At 45.6% G+C, this 18,424-nt stretch overlaps 1 protein-coding gene across 1 annotated transcript in view; it reads right to left on the bottom strand.

The window, feature by feature from the left end:
* Window positions 1-18,424, bottom strand: part of NIPBL (NIPBL cohesin loading factor) — a 1,064,356-nt gene that overhangs the window by 835,780 nt on the left and 210,152 nt on the right.

Here is an 18,424-nt window from a genome sequence, read left to right as displayed (position 1 = left end):
AAACAACCCTAGACCCTGGGACACAACTTGCTAGACAAACTCGTAGACAAAAACTTGGTATAGTCTTTGGGCAGTCTCCACTTCACCAGTCCTTAACCAGCTTCTCCAGGTCAATTTTGAGGTCAGATCTCTTGACCAATTTTAGAGCCAAAGAGATCAACATGCCACCGCCACAGAGCAGACTGACCTAGCCCCAATCTAGACAAGGTCATACATTGTGTCTGTCGCAAAAAATGCATCCAAATTCAGTTAGAATGTCTCTGGAGATTGTGGCAATTAACATAACAGTTCTATGTAGATTACAAAAGATAAATCAGGAAATTATCAGAGATTAACAAAGTTACATGAGAGAAAAAATAAAATGCCCTTCAAAATTTACAATTAAGTCAATGACAAGGTAATAAACAACTGATAATCATTAATCTACAGAATTTAACACAAATTTCCTAAATAGGTATGTCTTAAAATCATGTGCATAAAATGCCAGCAAGCTAAAGCAGAAAGCATAATATTCAAAATAGTTTTATCTAGTCTTGATGCTTGGAAAGCTAAGATTCTTCAATAACTTGAGCCTCTTTCTACCCTTTAAAAAGGGATAACAATACAATGCAAGTTCTTGCATCTCTCACTGAAGTTGAAAAGATAACTGACTACAATGCAAGTTCTTGCATCTCTCACTGAAGTTGAAAAGACAAAATGATTAACAAAATATAAGGGAGCTAAATCAAACGCAACCTTATAAATCAAACACAAAAATTTGAATAAGATTCTGGCATATATTGGTAGCCAATGAACCTGCATAGATATTGGAGAAATACTATCGGATTTAGTAAATCAATTGTAAGGCCATGTTTTGCATAGTCTGTAATTTTGTTAACAACTACTTGGAACAACCAAGATAAATAACATTACAGTAATTCAACAAGTTTAGTATCAATGCTTGCACAATTAAGCAAAACTTATCTTGTTCAAAGTATTTACGTAACCTACAAAGATTGTGCGTGGTAAAAAAAAATGGATTATTATATTGACCTGTCTCTGTAATGTAAATATGGAATTAAAATAAACTAAATAAAAAGGGGTTGGACGGTTTCCTAAAGGACAAGTCCATAAACCGCTACTAAACGGACTTGGAAAACTCCAAAATTCCAGGAATAACATGTATAGAATGTTTGTACGTTTGGGGAAGCTTGCCAGGTGCCCTTGGCCTGGATTGGCCGCTGTCGTGGACAGGATGCTGGGCTCGATGGACCCTTGGTCTTTTCCCAGTATGGCATTACTTATGTACTTATGTACCAAAGTTCTACCAGATGTTGAAAACTGGTAAGGGAAAATTAGGTTCTTACCGTGATAATTTTCTTTCCTTTAGTCATAGCAGATGCAGCCATTACAGATGGGTTGTGTCCATCAACCAGCAGAGGGAGATAGAGAGCACACTTTTTTCAGTGCCTCATACCAGCTTGCTCCACTGCCTCTCTTCAGTATTTGAAGCTTCCAAAGCAGTATGGCAAACCGCAATGGGAATAACATAAGCTTTCCTCATAGCGAACGATGGCCCTACAACAAAGGGCATTAACTCAGAATGGAGGGAATGAAACATCCTCCCGGAAGGCATAAACTCATCCTCCACTGAGACATAACTGGAGGGAATAAACTCATCCTCCCGGAGGGAATAAACTCATCCTCCAAAACATGAAACTGAAGGGAATTAAGTCATCCTTCTTTAATTGAACAAGAATCCTGAAGATTGTTTTGTGATTTTCTCCCAAGGACGGAATCGCCAGGAAACACGAACAGAACCTGAAATAGATTTACAGCAGATAGCATCAGACAGGGAGGGATCATGGCTGCATCTGCTATGACTAATTCCATGTGCAAAGGGGAAAAGGATAGTGATAGGAGTGTACTACCGTCCGCCTGGCCAGGATGAACAGACGGATGCGGAAATGTTAAAGGAAATCAGGGACGCAAACAAACTGGGCAACACAATAATAATGGGGGATTTCAATTACCCGCATATAGACTGGGTTAATGTAACATCTGTACACGCAAGGGACATAAGATTTCTTGATGAAATCAAGGACAGCTTCATGGAACAGCTAGTTCAGGAGCCGACAAGAGAAGGAAAAATACTAGACTTAGTCCTTAGTGGTGCTCATGATCTAGTGCAGGGGGTAACGATACGAGGGCCGCTTGATAACAGTGATCATAATATGATCGGTTTTGATATTGGCATTGAAGGAAGTGAAACTAGGAAATCAAGTACGCTAGCGTTTAACTATAGAAAAGGTGATTACGACAAAATGAGAAAAATGGTGAAAAAAAGACTGAAAGGAGCAGCTCGCAGAGTAAAAAACTTGCATCAGGCGTGGATGCTGTTTAAAAACACCATCCTGGAGGTTCAGGACAAATATATTCCACGTATTAGAAAAAAGGGAAAAAAGACTAAACGTCAGCCGGCGTGGCTAAACAGTAAGATAAAGGAAATCATTAGAGCCAAAAAACAATCCTTCAGAAAGTGGAGAAGAGAACCAACTGAAAGTAACAGGATAGATCATAAGGAATGCCAAGCCAAATGCAAAGCGGAGATAAGGAGGGCAAAAAAGGACTTTGAGAAGAAATTAGCGTTGGAAGCAAAAATACATAGTAAAAATTTTTTTAGATACATTAAAAGCAGGAAACCGGCCAAAGAGTCGGTTGGGCCGCTGGACGAAAATGGTGTTAAAGAGGCGATCAAGGAGGACAAAGCCGTAGCGGAGAAATTAAATGAATTCTTTGCTTCGGTCTTCACCGAGGAGGATTTGGGGGGGACACCGGTGCCGGAAAGAATATTTGAAGCGGGGGAGTCGGAGAAACTAAACAAATTCTCTGTAACCTTGGAGGATGTAATGGGTCAGTTCAGCAAGCTGAAGAGTAGTAAATCACCGGGACCTGATGGTATTCATCCCAGAGTATTAATAGAACTAAAAAATGAACTTGCGGAGCTACTGTTAGAAATATGCAATCTGTCCCTAAAATCGAGTGTAGTACCGGAAGACTGGAGGGTAGCCAATGTTACTCCGATTTTTAAGAAGGGTTCCAGAGGAGATCCGGGAAATTATAGACCGGTGAGTCTGACGTCGGTGCCGGGCAAGATGGTGGAGGCTATTATTAAGAATAAAATTGCAGAGCATATACAAAAACATGGACTGATGAGACAAAGTCAGCACGGATTTAGTGAAGGGAAGTCTTGCCTCACCAATCTAATGCATTTTTTTGAGGGGGTAAGCAAACATGTGGACAATGGGGAGCCGGTTGATATTGTATATCTGGATTTTCAGAAGGCGTTTGACAAAGTGCCGCACGAAAGACTCCTGAAGAAATTGCAGAGTCATGGAATCGGAGGTAGGGTATTATTATGGATTAAGAACTGGTTGAAAGATAGGAAGCAGAGAGTAGGATTGCGTGGCCAGTATTCTCAGTGGAGGAGGGTAGTTAGTGGGGTCCCGCAGGGGTCTGTGCTGGGTCCGTTGCTTTTTAATGTATTTATAAATGACCTAGAGATGGGAATAACTAGTGAGGTAATTAAATTCGCCGATGACACAAAATTACTCAGGGTCGTCAAGTCGCAGGAGGAATGTGAACGATTACAGGAGGACCTTGCGAGACTGGGAGAATGGGCGTGCAAGTGGCAGATGAAGTTCAATGTTGACAAGTGCAAAGTGATGCATGTGGGTAAGAGGAACCCGAATTATAGCTACGTCTTGCAAGGTTCCGCGTTAGGAGTTACGGATCAAGAAAGGGATCTGGGTGTCGTCGTCGATGATACGCTGAAACCTTCTGCTCAGTGTGCTGCTGCGGCTAGGAAAGCGAATAGAATGTTGGGTGTTATTAGGAAGGGTATGGAGTCCAGGTGTGCGGATGTTATAATGCCGTTGTATCGCTCCATGGTGCGACCGCACCTGGAGTATTGTGTTCAGTACTGGTCTCCGTATCTCAAAAAAGATATAGTAGAATTGGAAAAGGTACAGCGAAGGGCGACGAAAATGATAGTGGGGATGGGACGACTTTCCTACGAAGAGAGGCTGAGAAGGCTAGGGCTTTTCAGCTTGAAGAAGAGACGGCTGAGGGGAGATATGATAGAAGTGTATAAAATAATGAGTGGAATGGATCGGGTGGATGTGAAGCGACTGTTCACGCTATCCAAAAATACTAGGACTAGAGGGCATGAGTTGAAGCTACAGTGTGGTAAATTTAAAACGAATCGGAGAAAATTTTTCTTCACCCAACGTGTAATTAGACTCTGGAATTCGTTGCCGGAGAACGTGGTACGGGCGGTTAGCTTGACGGAGTTTAAAAAGGGGTTAGATAGATTCCTAAAGGACAAGTCCATAGACCGCTATTAAATGGACTTGGAAAAATTCCGCATTTTTAGGTATAACTTGTCTGGAATGTTTTTACGTTTGGGGAGCGTGCCAGGTGCCCTTGACCTGGATTGGCCACTGTCGGTGACAGGATGCTGGGCTAGATGGACCTTTGGTCTTTCCCAGTATGGCACTACTTATGTACTTATGTACTTATGAAAGAAAATTATCACGGTAAGAACCTAATTTTCCCTTCCTTGTCATCAAGCAGATGCAGCCATTACAGATGGGATGTATCAAAGCAATCCCTAGATAGGGTGGGAACAAGCCACACCACGCACCAGCACTTGCGCTCCAAAATGTGCGTCCCTCCTGGCAGCCACATCCAGCCTGTAATGTCGGGCAAAACAGAGCTTAGAAGCCCATGTTGCTGCACTACAAATCTTTTCAAGAGAGAGTGCTCCAGTTTCAGCACAAGAAGAGGAAATTCCTCTAGTGGAATGCGCCTTAAAGGCATCAGGCGGAGGCCGGCCGGCAAGCAAATAAGCTGAAAAGATAGATTCTTTAAGCCAGCGGGCAATAGTGGCTTTAGACGCTGGAGACCCTCTGCGAGGACCTGATAGCAAAACAAACAAATGATCAGAGGTCCTGAGTTAGTAACTCGCAGATACTGCAGCAGAGTCCTGCGCACGTCCAACAGGTGCAATTGCCCAAAAGATTCTGGAAACTCCTCCTCGACAAAGGAGGGCAAGAAAATAGGTTGGTTTAGGTGAAACGCTGAAACCACCTTAGGCAAGAAGGAAGGCACGGTCCGAACCGTGACCCCGGACTCTGAAAACTGCAGAAAAGGGTCTCTACAGGACAGCGCCTGGAGCTCTGACACCCGTCTCGCCGAAGTAATGGCCACTAACAAGACGGCCTTCAGCCATCAAATCTTTCTCTGAAGCACGCCGAAGCGGTTCAAAGGGAGCACCCTGAAGGACCTTCAGCACTAGCCCCAGGTTCCAAGCTGGACAAGGTGCATGCACGGGAGGACGGAGCCAAAGCACCCCTCTAAGAAACCGTGCCACATCCGGATGAGCAGCTAAAGACACGCCTTCAACCTTGCCACGCAGGGAGGCAAATGCTGCCACTTGCACCCGCAGGGAATTATAGGCCAAGCCTTTTTGTACACCATCCTGCAAAAAGTCCAGAATCGGCGAGACAGGAGCCCGCAGGGGTGTGATCTCTCTGGAAGCACACCAGACTTCAAACTGGCGCCAAATCCTGGCATAAGCCACAGAAGTGGAACGCTTGTGGGCTTGCAGGAGAGTGGTAATTACTTTATTGGAATAGCCTCTGCCTCTCAATTGCGCCCTCTCAATCGCCAGGCCATAAGACCAAATCGGCCGGCGTCCTCCATGGTTCCCCTCCTGTGACAACAGGTGGGGAACTAGAGGTAACTGAAGGGGATCCTCCACGAGCATCTGTCGGAGGTCCGCATACCAAGGCCTCCTGGGCCAATCCGGGTCGACGAGAACCACTTCTCCTGGATGCAGCCGAATCCACAGGAGCACTCGCCCTATCAAGGGCCAAGGAGGGAACACATACAGTAGGCCCGGAGGCCAGGGTTGAGCCAAAGCATCCAACCCCGCCGAGCGAGGATCTCTCCGTCTGCTGAAGCAGCACAGGACTTTGGCATTGGAGCTTGTCGCCATTAGATCCATCACGGGCTTAACCCACTTGGCACATATCTGCAGGAACACTTCGTCTGCAAGTTCCCACTCCGCTGGATCGATCTGATGCCTGCTTAGATAATCGGCTTGCACGTTGCTCTGACCTGCAATGTGAGCTGCCGACAGAAACTGTAGATGCAGCTCGGCCCAGTGGCAAATTGTTCGGCCTGCGCGGCTAGAGCTCTGCACTGAGTGCCGCCTTGTCGATTTATGTAGGCCACTGCTGTCGTGTTGTCCGACATCACTCTGACAGCCAATCCTTCCAGGGTCACTTGAAAGGCCAGAAGCGCCTGAAACACCGCTTTCAACTCTAGGCGGTTGATGGACCACTCCGACTCCTCGGGTGTCCATACACCCTGGGCATGCTTCCCCTTGCAATGTGCGCCCCAGCTTTTCAGACTGGCATCTGACACCACTAGGCACCAATCGGGGAGCGCCAGCGGCATTCCTCGCCGCAGCATGCTGTCTGAGAGCCACCACTCCATGCTGAGTCGGGCCGCAGGGAGCCAAGAGAGTCTGCATTGGTAATCCAGAGATACTGGAGACCATCTTTGGAGTAGAGCATACTGAAGAGGTCTCAGGTGCGCTCTCGCCCAGGGCACCAGTTCCATGGTGGCCGTCATCGATCCAAGCAGCTGGACAATGTCCCAAGCTCGCGGGCAGGGCATCCTCAAGAGCAGACGGACCTGATTCTGAACCTTGCACCGCCTTTGCTCGGGTAGGTACACATACCCCGAGGCTGTGTCGAACCTGGCCCCCAAATATTCTAGAGACTGCGAGGGGGTCAAGTGACTTTTGGCCAAATTGACGACCCAGCCCAGAGACTGAAGTACTGAGACCACTCTGGCTGTTACATGCTGACTCTCTGCAGCAGAGTTTGCTTGAATGAGCCAGTCGTCCAGGTACGGGTGAACCCGAATACCCTCTCGCCTTAGAAAGGCAGCTACTACCACCATAACCTTCGAAAAAGTGTGGGGAGCTGTGGCGAGGCCAAAAGGCAAGGCCCGGAACTGGAAATGCTTTCCCATCACCGCAAACCTCAGAAACCTCTGGTGCGGGAGACAAATTGGAATGTGCAAGTAAGGTTCTTTCAGGTCCAGAGACGTGGGAAACTCTCCTGGCTATACCGCTGCAATGACTGCGCACAGGGTTTCCATGTGAAAATGCCGCACTCTCAGGGACTTGTTTAATTCTTTTAAGTCCAGAATAGGGCGAAAAGACCCTCCTTTTCGCGGCACCACAAAGTAGATGGAGTAGCGGCCGCAGCCGTGTTCGGCGGAAGGTACCGGGGACACGGCCCCTATCTGAATCGGACCCCTATCTGAATCAGACCTTGTAAAGTCTCCTCTACCACCGCCCGTTTGGCGGCAGAACCGCATCGGGACTCCACAAACACGTCTCTTACAGGGGCGTCGAATTCTATTCTGAAACCGTCTCTGATCAGGTCCAAGACCCACTGATCTGAAGAAATGTTGGCCCACTCCTCGGCAAAGAGGGAAAGACGTCCTCCGATGACAGGACTTGAGGAAAGGGCCGGCGCACCATCATTGAGAGGGTCACCCTTGAACTCCAGGCCTTGAGCCACCAGCTGTGGAACATTTGTCCGAGCGAAAGGAGTTCCTCTGCTGAAAACGGGCACGAGAAGTGAACCCAGCAGAACGCCCCAGGCGGTACCTTCGAGCTTCACAGAAGCGAGGTCTGTAAGAGGAGTGGACCGCCGCACCCTTAGAGGAAGGCCGAGGCCTATCTTCGGGCAAGCGCTGGGGTTTAGCCTCACCCAGGCCCTTCACAATTTTCTCCAACTCCTCACCAAACAGGAGAAGGCCTTGAAAGGGCAACTTCACCAACCTTTGCTTAGAGGCCATGTCCGCCGCCCAATGCCGTAGCCAAAGAAGACGGCGAGCCGCCACTGCTACTGCCATGTGTTTACCCAAAGCTCTGACAATATCATAAAGGGCGTCAGCAAAAAAGGACAAGGCCGACTCTATCCGCGAAGCCACATGTGAAAAGGGCTCCGCTCCATCACTGGGCTGTTCCACTGCCTGTTGCAACCAAGCCAGGCAGGCTCTAGCAGCAAAACAACTGCATGCAGACGCCCGAATAGTGAGACCTGCAATTTCAAATGACCGTTTAAGTGCTGATTCCAGTCTACGGTCTTGAATATCCTTCAGGGCAACGCCTCCTTCAATAGGGAGGGTAGTTCTCTTCGTCACAGCTGTGACTAGGGCATCCACTTTAGGCATAGCAAAGCGAGCCATATGCTCCTCACTCAGAGGTTATAATTGCCCCATAGCCCTGGAAACTTTCAAAGGTCCCTCGGGGTCAGCCCACTGAGCCGAAATAAGCTCTTGGATGGAGTCATGCAAAGGAAAGGCTCGAGCAGGTTTTTTGGTACTAGCCATCCTAGGATTCACAGAGGAGGCTGTGCCACTGGCAGGATCCTCAATAGAGAGAGCCTGCAGGGCATCAGAAATAAGCGCTGGCAGCTCATCACGGTGGAAAATCCTCACCGCGGAGGGATCTTCCAGATCCTGAGTCACTTCTGCACCAGACTCTGGCTACTCAGACCATGAAGGCCTGCCAGAGTCCTCCGAATCCTCGCAGCCCGACCACGGGGGAGAAAAAGGAGGTGCAGCACTCTCTGAAGGGGAATGAGCCCTTCTGCGCTTCATATTCTGCCAATTATCAGGGACTAACGCCTCAGAGGGCATACCCAGGCTAGAATCCACCGGGGGGCATTAGAAGAGGCCCGTGCCGGGCTTTGTGGGAGAGCTCTTTTAAGCATGTATGCTTTATGCATTAATAAGACAAAATCAAGGGAGAAAAACTCACCCTGGGCACCCGGATCTCTGTCGGGGCTAGTAGCTCCCATATCAGCCTCACTCCGAGGCCTCCCCCCGGGCTCAGGGCTCTCCATCTCAGCGGAGGTCGCGCCATGTGGTAAATTCAAAATGACGTCCGCTGCCAGCTCAGAGCGCGAAGAATCGTCACTCGCCATGCTCGGGCCGGCTCTAACGTCTGTACAACATGATTTACAGAGCCCCGCTGCTGATCTGCGCTTGCCACACTTGGAACAGCGCTTTACTGTCTCCGCAGCCATCGCCGAAAACGGCTGTAAAATTCAAAATGGCGGTTCGCACCAAAATCGCCCCGATCGCGGGCCCACCCCAGAGGAGTCAGAAAACACTCTTACCTCACTGGACCGAGTATCACAGCTCCGGTCCCACAGAAAAAGGCAAGGAAAAACCTCTGTTCCAGTGTCTAAGCGCCAAAGCGCGACGCAACTTTTTTTTTTTTTTTTTTAACGCTGTGAGGAAAGCAGAGGTAAATAGAACTCGGAGGCTCAGGTGAGTGGGAAAGGCTGGGAAAGGGCGAACCTATGTGCCTGCATCCACTGTTGGTGGGGAAGGACAGGGAAAGCTAAGCAATGTGTCCACATCCACGGAGGTATGGGTAAGGCAGGGAAAGGGCGAACCTATGTGCCTTTAAAGTGAAGCTGCTATAGCCTCCAACACCCCTGCTAACGACTGGCAAAAGCACAGGAGCAACCTCCAGACAGATTTTAGATGGAGCTCGAAGAAGCTGCAGCCACTCTGCTAGGGGAGATAGAGAATACTGAAGAGAGGCAGTGGAGCAAGCTGGTATGAGGCACTGAAAAAAGTGTGCTCTCTATCTCCCTCTGCTGGTTGATGGATACAACCCATCTGTAATGGCTGCATCTGCTTGATGACAAGGCAGTAATATTTTTAACCACCATAATTGTCTCAACTTCGCTCGCACTGCTAATAAGCAAACATTTTATTTTATTGGTATTCAATTTTAATTTATAAATCCTCAGCCAAGTTTCCAATAAAATAATAATCTCCTGGATTACTATAACTTCTGATGATACAACTGAATGAACAGGTCAGCATAGATATAACCACAAAAACCTCTCTTCTAATTCAAAGTCGAGCAAATGTAGGTAAAGATTGAAAGTAATGTGATAAAGGGGAGCCTTGAGGGACCCCACATGGATTAGTCCACTTTTCTGAAAAACTATTTCCCATGTTAACCTTATAACAGCACTGCTCCAAAAATCCTTGAAAGCAATTTAGAGCAGATCCTGTAATATCTACATTTTCTATAATTTGTAATAAAATAGCATGGTTCATTAAACCAAAGGCACTGGATAGATCGAGCTGTAAAATGAGTGCCTTTTTACCAACACATAACAGTTGTCAAATATCCAGAAGAAAACCTATTAGTGTCTGTTCTACGTGAAGACCTGAAACAAGACTGTGAGAAATGCAAAATACTGTACTTATCCAAATAATCCAATAATTGCATAGCCACTAACCATCAAGTTGACAAAAAATGGGATGGAAGTCACTGGTCAATAGTTAGTAACTAAGTCAGTGGTTTCTTTACAACCCATCACAATTGGGATAATAACAATTTCCTACTGCAAAAACTGAAAAAAAGCCAAACCCAATCTCAAAGGGTCAAATGTAGTGAATATACACTAATAAATGACAAATGGGAAATACCCTCAAAAACCAAGGTCACTGCCAAGGTCTGACCATCAAGACACTGATATCTATATAAGATTTGTGTGCCTGTGATCTTATCTCTTTCATGGGGTGTATTTTCCCATATCTTGTCAACAGAATTGATTCACAATGAAACCATTACTTCAAAACATTACTGAGCACAAAAAAAACTCCCAAGCAGCAGCATTACTTAAATAAACAAACTTAGCTGTCTCATTGCTGGCTGAATGCCCCACACTTCAAACTGGTGACTCAACTGGGCCCAGATCGTTTCGCCCACCTCAGGGTTTCGTCAGGAACCACTCAACTTTAGCATAATTGTTGGGGTATGAATCTACCAGCAACTTCTCAAATACTAGTATTAGTTTTTTAGATGTAGAGGTATCAATCACTCCACAGGGTTTCTCCACCAAGGTACATCATAAGGAGGCAGAAAGAAATACGTTCTTACATCAGAGCAGTTGTCACCCTAAACACGTGTGTGACAATTTACCTTTTTCTCAGTTTCTAAGGATTAAGAGAATCTGCAGTGATGATTCAACATTCAAACTTCAGGCCAAATATCTCATGGACAGATTGACAGAGCGTGGCTATTCCAAAAAGATACTAAAAAGAGCTTATCGCAGGGCTAAATATAACAGCAGAGATTTATTGTTAAATAAAGTCTCTCCTCGAGACAATGATGATGATACCATCACTATGGTTCTTAATTACACTGAAGCTGGCAACCACATAGCAAACATTCTTAAACACAGGTGGGACATTTTGCAGTCTTCTGCTTTTATTTGGACAACAAAGACTACGGATAGCCTTTTCAAGATCACACAATTTAAAAGAAAGATTGAGTCCCGCAGACATTGTGAAAAGAAAATCAACAAAGATTGTGTCTGGTCACTTCAAATGTGGCAAGTGCCAGAGTTGTAAAATAATGTTGCAAACAAAATCTTTTTTTTAATGCTGCAACAACACAACTTTTCAGCTCAAGCATTTTGCCAATTGTTCAACAGATTTTGTAGTTTATACCATCACCTGCCCGTGTCACAAAACATATGTAGGCATGACAACCAGGATGTTAAAGACTAGGTTGTCAGAGCATAAATCAAATTTGAGATCTGTTTTAAAAGAGCCTTTGGTGGAACACTGTTTGACTTATGGACATACCTTTGAAGATCTGCGCTGCTGCACCATAGACAGGGTTGACCCACTCCCTTGGGGGGGGGGGGGGGGGGCAATCGAAAGTTTTTGCTCCAGAGAAAAGAAACCCGATGGATTTTTATTTTGAACACTATGGAGCCTCATGGTCTTAACAGCTCTGTAGAATGAAATGCCTTTTATTGATTTTTTTTTATTTTTGCATAATATCTAGCAGCATTCCTTCTTTTTTCAATTATTAGAGACCTCCAGTTACACCAACAGTTTAATCTATCTATGGTGTGAGTTTCAGTGATGTTCCGTTTTGTTACATAGGTTTGCAGGTGCTTTTGTATTTTAAAGAAATTTAGTGCACAAGCAATTTAGTCAGTTTTTTGCTGCTGTTGGACATGTTTTAAGATCATTATGAGAATTTATTATGAGAGAACATTTTGATCGCGTTGCTGCGCGATGATGTCAGTGATGCTTTGTTTTGCTATGTGGATCAGTGAATGTTTGTGCGCTATGTCTGGGTTGAATATATAAGCATTTCTGTGAGCATTTTTAGTCCCATTTACTGTTTGCAGATGTGGCTGAGAAAGTTCAATCAGTGTAATATTAAAGAACAGTGCAATGGATGGTGACTGTGGCTTTTTGGTTACTGTCACTTTAAACAATTCTTGTCTGCAGTCCCTTTAAATTGCTCCACTGAATCCCTAGTTAAGATAGGATACAGCTGAGGTTGCTCTGAGGTTAGAGTTTCTGTAGGATGGTTGTTTAAGTACATAAGTACATAAGTAGTGCCATACTGGGAAAGACCAAAGGTCCATCTAGCCCAGCATCCTGTCACCGACAGTGGCCAATCCAGGTCAAGGGCACCTGGCACGCTCCCCAAACGTAAAAACATTCCAGACAAGTTATACCTAAAAATGCGGAATTTTTCCAAGTCCATTTAATAGCGGTCTATGGACTTGTCCTTTAGGAATCTATCTAACCCCTTTTTAAACTCCGTCAAGCTAACCGCCCGTACCACGTTCTCCGGCAACGAATTCCAGAGTCTAATTACACGTTGGGTGAAGAAAAATTTTCTCCGATTCGTTTTAAATTTACCACACTGTAGCTTCAACTCATGCCCTCTAGTCCTAGTATTTTTGGATAGCGTGAACAGTCGCTTCACATCCACCCGATCCATTCCACTCATTATTTTATACACTTCTATCATATCTCCCCTCAGCCGTCTCTTCTCCAAGCTGAAAAGCCCTAGCCTTCTCAGCCTCTCTTCATAGGAAAGTCGTCCCATCCCCACTATCATTTTCGTCGCCCTTCGCTGTACCTTTTCCAATTCTACTATATCTTTTTTGAGATACGGAGACCAGTACTGAACACAATACTCCAGGTGCGGTCGCACCATGGAGCGATACAACGGCATTATAACATCCGCACACCTGGACTCCATACCCTTCCTAATAACACCCAACATTCTATTCGCTTTCCTAGCCGCAGCAGCACACTGAGCAGAAGGTTTCAGCGTATCATCGACGACGACACCCAGATCCCTTTCTTGATCCGTAACTTCTAACGCGGAACCTTGCAAGACGTAGCTATAATTCGGGTTCCTCTTACCCACATGCATCACTTTGCACTTGTCAACATTGAACTTCATCTGCCACTTGCACGCCCATTCTCCCAGTCTCGCAAGGTCCTCATGTAATCGTTCACATTCCTCCTGCGACTTGACGACCCTGAATAATTTTGTGTCATCGGCGAATTTAATTACCTCACTAGTTATTCCCATCTCTAGGTCATTTATAAATACATTAAAAAGCAACGGACCCAGCACAGACCCCTGCGGGACCCCACTAACTACCCTCCTCCACTGAGAATACTGGCCACGCAATCCTACTCTCTGCTTCCTATCTTTCAACCAGTTCTTAATCCATAATAATACCCTACCTCCGATTCCATGACTCTGCAATTTCTTCAGGAGTCTTTCGTGCGGCACTTTGTCAAACGCCTTCTGAAAATCCAGATATACAATATCAACCGGCTCCCCATTGTCCACATGTTTGCTTACCCCCTCAAAAAAATGCATTAGATTGGTGAGGCAAGACTTCCCTTCACTAAATCCGTGCTGACTTTGTCTCATCAGTCCATGTTTTTGTATATGCTCTGCAATTTTATTCTTAATAATAGCCTCCACCATCTTGCCCGGCACCGACGTCAGACTCACCGGTCTATAATTTCCCGGATCTCCTCTGGAACCCTTCTTAAAAATCGGAGTAACATTGGCTACCCTCCAGTCTTCCGGTACTACACTCGATTTTAGGGACAGATTGCATATTTCTAACAGTAGCTCCGCAAGTTCATTTTTTAGTTCTATTAATACTCTGGGATGAATACCATCAGGTCCCGGTGATTTACTACTCTTCAGCTTGCTGAACTGACCCATTACATCCTTCAAGGTTACAGAGAATTTGTTTAGTTTCTCCGACTCCCCCACTTCAAATATGTCTTTACAAATGAAGCATTGAGAGTGTAGGTGGAATTCAGAGCTGGTCTCCAATGAAGTTTGGATAGCTAGAAGTAAGTGCCATTGGATTGGGTGGGTTTCTTCATTTCTTATCTTTTATCTTTGAACATTGTAATTGTGGGATAGGATGGTGAGAGTGTGTGAATGGTGCATTTACTTTGAATTTTCTGAGACACAAAACTTTTCTTTTGTAGATTCATACCCCAACAATTATGCTAAAGTTGAGTGGTTCCTGACGAAGCCCTGAGGTGGGCGAAACGATCTGGGCCTGGTTGAAAGTCACCAGTTTGAAGTGTGGGGCATTCAGCCAGCAATGAGACAGCTAAGTTTATTTAAGTAATGCTGCTGCTTGGGAGTTTTTTTTGTGCTCAGTAATGTTTTGAAGTAATCAATTCTATTGACAAGATATGGGAAAATATACCCCATGAAAGAGATAAGATCACAGGCACACAAATCTTATATAGATATCAGTGTCTTGATGGTCAGACCTTGGCAGTGACCTTGGTTACTGAGGGTATTTCCCATTTGTCATTTATTAGTGTATATTCACTACATTTGACCCTTTGAGATTGGGTTTGGCTGTTTTTCAGTTTTTGCAGTATTAGTGTGATTAACAGCCCATACTGCTCATTGAACTTTGGAGTAATAACAATTTCCCCCAGCTCTGCTAGAAAAATCCCCATAGACAATGACTGAAGCCAGAAAAATTATAAAGTTCTAAATTCCAAAGTACCTACTTTTAACACATAAGGGGCACAAGTATCTAAAAAACAAAACTAAGTTACATATTTCTTATAAAAAGAATTCATACTAGACAATTCTAATGGAGCAAAATGTGACCAAATTTTGTATACTGGGGATCATAGGGAAGAACTTATCAAAGAATCCCAACTGTAAACTCTGGCATCAAACTCATTTCTAATAGAAAGAATCTTTGAGCTAAAATGATCAGCTAGTTGATAAGCTGAGGGATGTTTATCCTAACTCACATTTGTACAATCCCTGGTATCAGTAAGATCAGAGAGAACTTTTAATAAGAACTTTACATTCATTGAATTTCCCCCAATTAATTTTAGGTAATATTTCTTTCTTTTAATTTTTAAAGCATATTTATATTCTTTATTAGCTGTTCTCCAAACTAATTTATTATGAGCTGAAGGAGATTTAATCCATATGCATTCCAATTTTCTACACTTACTCTTCAATTCAATAGCACGTTGTCGATCCATCTGTCGGATAGTCTTTTTAATTTGACTTTATTACAACAAGAAGGCAAATCATCTAAAATCTCCTTATTTAATGGAGGACCATTGGTTCACAAATGGTAAAGGTTCTATACAAGTACAAACCTTATCAAAGTTTGACCAAAAGGCTGCTGCATCAAAATTCTACCTCTACTGTAGGAGGACTCAGATAATCTCTACAAATTTCAACCAAGGCCGAGGAAGCAAACATCTTCAAGAATAGCTCAAGCCCTCTTGTCCATAGCATCTTTCAGTGCCACTACGCAATCCACAGGAATTATTTTCTTTGTCACTGCCTTCACCACAGCGTCCACTCTAGGGAGCTAGAAGAGCTGCTCCAGATTTTCACAATCCTCTTCATAATCTTGGTTCCCTGACCACTACCTTCTGGTTTGTCTATTCTTCCACTAACGTCCTGTAGAGGACATTGTGGAGTAAGAAAGATCTTGCCAGCTTCTTCAAGCCTCACAAAATCAGGTCCAAGTCCACTACCTCCTCCACTGGCGCCTCTGACACTCTTAAGAAGTAATCTGTGAAATAAAGGAGGCCAGCTCCTCCCTGAACAAGCTCACCACAGGAGACTCATTTGCCTCCAAAGGGAAAACTTCCGCCTCCTCCAGAGAGAAAAGGTTTCTCCCTCTTCTTCCAATCAAAGACAGTCCTCCCTGCCTGCTTCTTTCGATCCTGGCACTTCCCTAAGCTTCTCGTACCCTCTAGATCTGAGCGGGGGGGGGGGGGGGGGGGGGGGGGGAGTCCTGTCATGGTTCTCCCCAGCTGACCATGACCTTGCAGGAAAGTCAGTGCTTTCTGAAGGCAGCCTGCTAGCCTCTGGATCAGCTGCTTCCTCAGAAAAGGAAAGATAACCAGGGCCTTGTACTGTGACCCCTCCATGGCCAATTCCAGGTTTCCTGACTACTACTACTACTTAACATTTCTAGAGCACTACTAGGGTTACGCAGCGCCGTACAGATTAACATAAATTGGCATAAAGGACAGTCCCTGCTCCAAGGAGCTTACAATCTAAAGGGGGAAATGTCAAGTAGGGGCAGTCCCATGGCTTTTCCTACCATCTCTATGCTGATGACTCCCAAATCTACCTTTCTACCCCTGATATCTCACCTTGCATCCAACCAAAGTTTCAGCGTGCTTGTCTGACATCGCTGTCTGGATGTCTCAACGCCACCTGAAATTAAATATGACCAAAACCGAGCTTCTCATTTTCCCCCCCCCCAAACCCACCTCCCCGCTCCCCCCGTTTTCTATTTCTGTTGATGGCTCTCTCATTCTCCCTGTCTCCTCAGCTCGAAACCTTGGGGTCATCTTTGACTCTTCTCTCTCCTTCTCTGCTCATATCCAGCAGATTGCCAAGACCTGTCGTTTCTTTCTTTACAACATCCGTAAAATCCGCCCCTTTCTTTCCGAGCACTCTACCAAAACCCTCATCCACACCCTTGTCACCTCTCGTTTAGACTACTGCAATCTGCTTCTTGCTGGCCTCCCACTTAGTCACCTCTCCCCTCTCCAGTCGGTTCAAAACCCTGCTGCCCGTCTCATCTTCCACCAGGGTCGCTTTACTCATACTACCCCTCTCCTCAAGACCCTTCACTGGCTCCCTATCCGTTTTCGCATCCTGTTCAAAATTCTTCTACTAACCTATAAATGTATTCACTCTGCTGCTCCCCAGTATCTCTCCACACTCGCCCTTCCCTACACCCCTTCCCGTGCACTCCGCTCCATGGATAAATCCTTCTTATCTGTTCCCTTCTCCACTACTGCCAACTCCAGACTTCGCGCCTTCTGTCTCGCTGCACCCTACGCCTGGAATAAACTTCCTGAGCCCCTACGTCTTGCCCCATCCTTGGCCACCTTTAAATCTAGACTGAAAGCCCACCTCTTTAACATTGCTTTTGACTCGTAACCACTTGTAACCACTCGCCTCCACCTACCCTCCTCTCTTCCTTCCCGTCCACATTAATTGATTTGATTTGCTTACTTTATTTATTTTTTGTCTATTAGATTGTAAGCTCTTTGAGCAGGGACTGTCTTTCTTCTATGTTTGTGCAGCACTGCGTATGCCTTGTAGCGCTATAGAAATGCTAAATAGTAGTAGTAGTAGTAGTCCAGGTTTCCTGAATAGAGGTATGATGGTTAGGTGCCGAAGGCGACATTGAAGAGGTAGGCTTTGAGCAAGGCTTTGAAGATGGGCAGGAAGGGGGCCTGGCGTATGGGCTCAAGGAGTTTATTCCAGGCATGGGGTGAGGCGAGGCGGAAAGGGCGGAGCCTGGAGTTGGCGGTGGTAGAGAAGGGTACCGACAGGAGGGATTTGTCTTGAGAACGGAGGTTACGGGTAGGAATGTAAGGGGAGATGAGGGTAGAGAGGTAGGGAGGGGCTGTAGATCGAGTGCATTTGTAGGTTAAAAGGAGAAGCTTAAACTGTATGCGGTACCTGATCGGAAGCCAGTGAAGTGACTTGAGGAGAGGGGTGATATGAGTGTACTGGTTCAGGCAGAAGATAAGACGTGCGGCAGAGTTTTGAACGGACTGAAGGGGGGTTAGGTGGCAAAATGGGAGGCCAGTGAGGAGTAGGTTGCAGTAGTCAAGGTGAGAGGTAATGAGAGACTGGATGAGAGTTTGGGTGGTGTGCTCAGACAGGAAGGGGCGAATTTTGCTGATGTTATAGAGGAAGAAGCGACAGGTCTTGGCTATCTGCTGGATATGCGCAGAGAAGAAGAGGGAGGAGTCAAAGATGACCCCGAGGTTGCGGGCAGATGAGACGGGGACGATGAGGGTGTTATCGACAGAGATAGAGAGTGGAGGGAGAGGAGAAGTGGGTTTGGGAGGGAAGACAATAAGCTCGGTCTTGACCATGTTCAGTTTCAAGTGGCGGTTGGACATCCAGGTCGCAATGTCGGCTAAGCAGGCCGATACT

The sequence above is a fragment of the Microcaecilia unicolor genome, chromosome 2 (assembly GCF_901765095.1).
Source record: "Microcaecilia unicolor chromosome 2, aMicUni1.1, whole genome shotgun sequence".
Taxonomy (NCBI): domain Eukaryota; kingdom Metazoa; phylum Chordata; class Amphibia; order Gymnophiona; family Siphonopidae; genus Microcaecilia; species Microcaecilia unicolor.
Note: the sequence above shows the minus strand (reverse complement) of the source record. Positions and strands in the feature narration are given on the sequence as shown.